The 5,697-nt window shown below is 42.7% G+C and overlaps 1 protein-coding gene across 2 annotated transcripts in view; it reads right to left on the reverse strand.

The window, feature by feature from the left end:
* The window catches only part of LOC101849223 (mediator of RNA polymerase II transcription subunit 10), a 22,001-nt gene that overhangs the window by 4,248 nt on the left and 12,056 nt on the right, over positions 1–5,697 (reverse strand). The window lies entirely within an intron of this gene.

Genomic DNA, 5,697 nt, shown 5'->3' on the forward strand with positions numbered 1-5,697 from the left:
GGGGGTAGTGTCTTGAAAGTTGAACCAATGTAATATTACCCTTTTGTGAGGTGAAAAAATAACAAGGAAAAAAGGGTGGCCTTGGTCAAGAAAGGCTGCATAGAGGCCAAAGAGTGTGCAGAAGCCATAAGGGATGTGGACAATGTTTTCTAAGTATTACAAGTGCCAAGTAGAGGTTATAGAATAATAATTCACATACAGAGATTTAATATAATTCAAGAGACAATTTAAACACCTGAGAAGAAACAAATTAACTCATAGAGCACTACCTAACATTTGCATAATCATTATGTCACTAGCAATACAAATCTGGGGGTTTCCAGGCATTATGCCCCCTGCATTTATTCCCCATCCATTGGCTTTGATGTTTTGCAAACAAATGTTGTACATTTTCTTGAAAACCATTTGTGTCACGACGCGGTGGAATGAGGCGCTCGTCAATTTTTGGGTATGTGGAGTTATTGGTATCTTTTTAATAAAGCCTGTTCATTTGCCTTGCTTTCAATGAAAAAAATACCATTGACATCTAATCTATCTTGAATAGAAGTATAGAAATTTGTCATTATGTTAGAGAAGATGGGGGTCACCTGGTTTTGGAGGTTCAATTAGCAAGAAAATGGCCGCCAAAGTCGGTTAACTTCAAAAGCTTGAGAGTCATTGAAAACTTATTAGGTCCAAAGCGCACAAATTATTACGCGGTTAGGCCTAGTGTGATATAGCTCTATTAAAAACGATCAAATTTTTCAAAAACTATTACAGTGGAATCCTGTTATAAAGAGGGAGGGATTCTCATATAAGGGATCCCGTAATAAATTCAAGAGAAATAGTAACCTAGGTCTAATCTATGAGTTTGGTGTTCTGTTTATTCCCTTTTATATTTCCCCTGATGATGATTTTGTTCAACATGATCTCTAGGTCTCACTTGATCAAAAATCGAATCAGGTTTCTTCTCTAGCACAAGCAAAGTTGACAGCTCGGCGTTGGCGATCAGAAAGAAAGGGCTCTGGCTCTAGGCTAACTCGCCCGCTGTGTTGTCCCCCACCCACCACACCCTGTGGTGAGTTGCGTCTGCGTGTGCATGTCACACATTCACTCCATCTATCACAGCATTGTGACCTCTCCATCCCGCACCAGAGAAGTGAGAGGCACGGTTTGCCTAGATAATCTAGACTGGGCTGGCCTATCACGCGATGTGTTCTGCTTGTCTGCGTATGCCACACCCTCCCCACTCAATGAACTCATTCGCTCCGGCCTTCATCGTTGGTTCGCGTGGGCTCTCCCATTCTTTTTTCTCTGGATCACCAACAACTTTCTCAACTGGCGAGATTTTATATGTTTAACTGGTCTGTGCCCAGTGCACAGAAGCAGCAATATTCCGTTATAACCGACTCGCATGACTGTCTGATTGCGCAACAGCAGTATTTTATTTACAAAGATAAAGAAGAGAAAAAAGCAGCGTTTTTAGAATAGTGTCTTTATAACAGACTTCTCGTTGTTTCAGGACTCGTTATAAGTGGACTCCACTGTAATTTGCGACGGAATGAAGTTGATATTCGTGTTCAGCGTATCAAGTACTTAAAGACAGGAGGGAAAGTAAAAGAATACCTTTGCCTTTAATATTAAACTTTAATGATTGTTTTTCAGTAAATTTCAGACATATATGAGTTGTTACATGGACGTAAAAGGTGTTGAGCCAAAGGAAAAAAATTCGATAACACTTGGCGTCATGATTCATGTTATAAAACTGAAAGACAAAAATTATTGCTCAAACTCAAAGTAGAGTAAAAACTTGAATGGCTCAAGTAGACCTATTCAGTGTAAGAGTTGTAGGAACTGAAAGAGGTCAAGATGCAGTGACACTGATTCTGAAAATCTGCCAGTCTTGAACAGAAAGCTAAAATATAGTTATAATTTACTATCACCTACCCAATGAAACACAAACACTTAAGCTCGATAACAAGGCTTACAAGGTACGCCGGATCCCGATTCCACACACTGCCGGCACCAAAGCGCGCTTTGTAGAGAGCTCTAATAATAAATTAAAAAATCTGCTCCCAAGTTTTTTCTCCTCTGGTGTTGCCTTCCACACCCTCCCCACTGAGAGTATCTTGATCTTTAAGAATAAATCAATAATCCCCCCCTCCTCCCCCTGGAGTCCTATACTTCCAAACTCTCAGACTTTGAATGAACTTTGGCGACCCCAACTATCGCCAGTAGATCTACGCCTACTATGTCGTATCATGAGACACGAACACGCAGAAGTTCACTGACCAGTCACGATGACGAGCCCAACAAGTTAACAATCAGACGACGCTTTTCTTTTCTTTTTTCACAAGTGACTGCACAGAGACAAAATATTGATTTATTTTCATGGCGGAACAGCGTTTATAGTGCACAACCTGCAAGTCATAAATGTTGCGTTATCTATCAGTCTATCACCGGCCAAGTTCTGGGTGGTAACGAAAGGGAAAAGTAGATCTTGATATTCCCGATCGAGCCTCGGTGTCACACACTTTCGCATGCCCCCATAGCCGCCTGTTCGCGTGAAACGTACTGTCGGACCCGGAAAAGCCAAACGAATATCACAAACGCGACCAGAAAAAATGAACTTACTGACCTTATTGGAATTCCCGACTTTTCCGTGTGCCATTCCTGGGTCTCCGCGATTTTTACCAAATTCCCGGGGCCTGGTAGTTTCTGCCTTTTTTTTTTTTCAGCTATCGAATTTTGTTAATACTAGATACCTATTTATTCGCATTTTTTAAAATGAAGAATACCTAGCCCTACCGAAAGTACTGGTGAGGGCCGTCTGCAGATATAGATATCTATGTTTTAAAAAAACGGAAATTTGTCGCACGTGGACGAAATAAAAATGACTGTCACGACTCTGGCTATGGAAGACTTGCCCGGCCGGTGTAGCCGGAGGGAGGCCCACGGATGAGTTCAAGTAGCCGGAAATCCCGGCAGGAGCAGGAAAACTTTCACCCCTGGGTTAGATCTAACTTATTCTCATGTCATGTGTTCGTAACACATTATGAATAGAAAGACAGAGCGTTGTTTTCAGACTTGACACCGCTTCACTCGGTGGCAATTGACGCTGGTGTCAATGGCCACCGCGTCACTCAGTGGCAATTGACACTACCTTACTAAAGTGACAATTGACCGAAAACTATTGAGTACACAGGTCTCATTAGATCAAGTAATTAGGCCCACAAAGTGTATACAGACCCGGTAACCGGGAACAAAGTCACGAAGTATACAGACCCGGTAGGGGAACTCTTTTGTGATTACGGGAAGTTTCACCCCCCAGACCCGGTAGAAATCGTGTGTGTGTGTGTGTGTGTGTGTGTGTGTGTGTGTGTGTGTGAGAGAGAGAGAGAAAGAGAGAGGGGGGGGGGGGTGCTAGCAAAATGTATATGACATGCCCCCAGTTGGCAGGAGGGAACGAGAAAAAGATAGAGTGGGAAATAGGTGGGGACAAAGAAAGACAGAAACAAGCAAAGAAAAAGAGAAGGCGAGCGATACACAGAGGAGAGGAGAGAAAGAGAGAGAGAGAGAGAGAGAGAGAGAGAGAGAGAGAGAGAGAGAGAGAGAGAGAGAGAGAGAGAGAGAGAGAGAGAGAGACAGAGAGAGAAAGAGAGGGGGGGGGGGGGCTGCTTGATTGAAATTATGACATTGTACCTTGTTCTATTCTTCAAATTGTGATTCCGCAGACTCCAAAACGGAGGAAAAATGATCGTTCATCGAAAAGACATCCGCAATTTTCATTTAGATCTAGGTTGGCCGCGAAACTAGATCAAAGACTTATATGTCTGTCTGCCTAGATCTAGATCTAGACCATAGATCTAGAAGAACCTAGGTCTACCCTGAGCCAAGAGGGCGCTGAAATTCTCCGAAATCACAAAAGAGTTCCCCTACTGGGTCTGTATACTTTGTGACTTTGTTCCCGGTTACCGGGTCTGTATACACTCCCTTAGGCCCATTCAGGTTTAAAGTACATGCATGTCAGTAAGGCACCTTTCGGTTTAGTTGGAAATACAAACTTTAGGAGGTACAGTCCGTGCCGGCTTTAAGCACGCCGGCATAAAGCACGTTTTGGACTCAAGCACGCTATACAGCTCTTACCGAATTTTTGCTATATATAAATTACACGCCTTTAAGCACGGTAACTTCGGCTTCAGGCACGCTTCACTTACAAAATTACAAGACAGACAGTCAATACTTTCATGATGACCCATCGAAGTTCGAACTCAGTCTACACCGCAGCAGTGAAGTGTGTTAACCCTCTGCGTGCGCGTGGTCGTGATCCGACATGAGTTTAGAAACTATACAGCTGACATGATAATAGGCATTTTTTAAACTGCTGGTGACTACAGTCCACCAGTGCATTGTTTATTAGTGCCGCTGGCCGCGCATTTCACAGTCGGGGATCGCTTGGGAGTTTTTTTATCGGCAATTTTCTGGGATATTGTTTACAGTCTTCAAAATGTCGGATTCGCCTGCTGATTTAGACTCAGATTTACCCAATATTTTTCTGGAATCGATCAACTGTGATAAAGAGTTAGAAGGATTACGTCCTCAAATAGAAGATTTAGATCTACGTGTGAATGATGGGGGTGGTAGATCTAGATCTAGATCTAGCGAGGTTAAACCCAGAAGGGGACATCGATATTCCTGCTGATCTCCAAGCAGGCTGGACTAAAAATGATAAGGATTTTGATACCAACAACAACAACATCATTAAAAAACACATCTGACCAGACATTTGGGTAGTTCATTTTAAGACACATTTTTCCTTCTTTTTACTGTAATTAGAAATTATGATAAATAAGAAAGATATGAGCTTTTTCATAGCCATATTGAAAATTAGCATTTTTCTCAAATAAACCTAGCCCTGAAGGGAAGTCGGTAAAAATGGCTCAGCGCTCAGAGGGTTAAGTGAAACATAAAGAGCGCAAGTGATGGGGGACACACACCCATACGCGCGGAGAGGAAGGCAGAGGGATGCACACAGCCGCGTGCGTGGACATTGGATCTAGCCTAGGGCAAAGCTACACACAGACGAAAAAATACAAAAAGAGTCTGGGAGATGAGAAAGGGAGGCTGGCTGCGATTTCATCTTTGTCCCTCGCCCATCCGATAATCATGATTAGATCTATGTATCATGCGCGAGGTGGGATGAAGGCGGTGGTATGAATGTGGCACAGCGGGCAATGGTACGCACAGGCAGTGAGTAAGCGAAGTGTGCTGTATCGTGACTGGCCATCTAAATAAAGTTTTCCTTTCCCTTTCGACCACAAAACAAAATAAACAAACAAAAACTACTACGGCAAGTAAAAATGACAGCGCACACTTTTGCACGACCACTACTTGCGAACAAAGGGAACAGCTCAGAAAATGTTCTGCATAAAAGTTTGGGTCCGTAAAAGTTTCTGACTTTTAATGACAATGTTTACTTCGCCCTCAAGCACGCTTCGGCATTAAGCACGCTTGCGCTTTCTCCTGATGACCATGCTTAAAGCCGGGATGGACAGTATTGCAAACTGAAATTTTATTTATCAATATATTTACAATTCAGCCATCAATTAAGTACCGAAGTGATTATTCGGACTCGAGTCCGAATATGAAAAAATGTTATTCGGACTCTGATTCTTGTCCAGCATGACATCACTTCCGATTTCCTGTGACTCGTGACTC

The sequence above is a fragment of the Aplysia californica genome, unplaced genomic scaffold (assembly GCF_000002075.1).
Source record: "Aplysia californica isolate F4 #8 unplaced genomic scaffold, AplCal3.0 scaffold00331, whole genome shotgun sequence".
In the NCBI taxonomy this organism is placed as follows: domain Eukaryota; kingdom Metazoa; phylum Mollusca; class Gastropoda; order Aplysiida; family Aplysiidae; genus Aplysia; species Aplysia californica.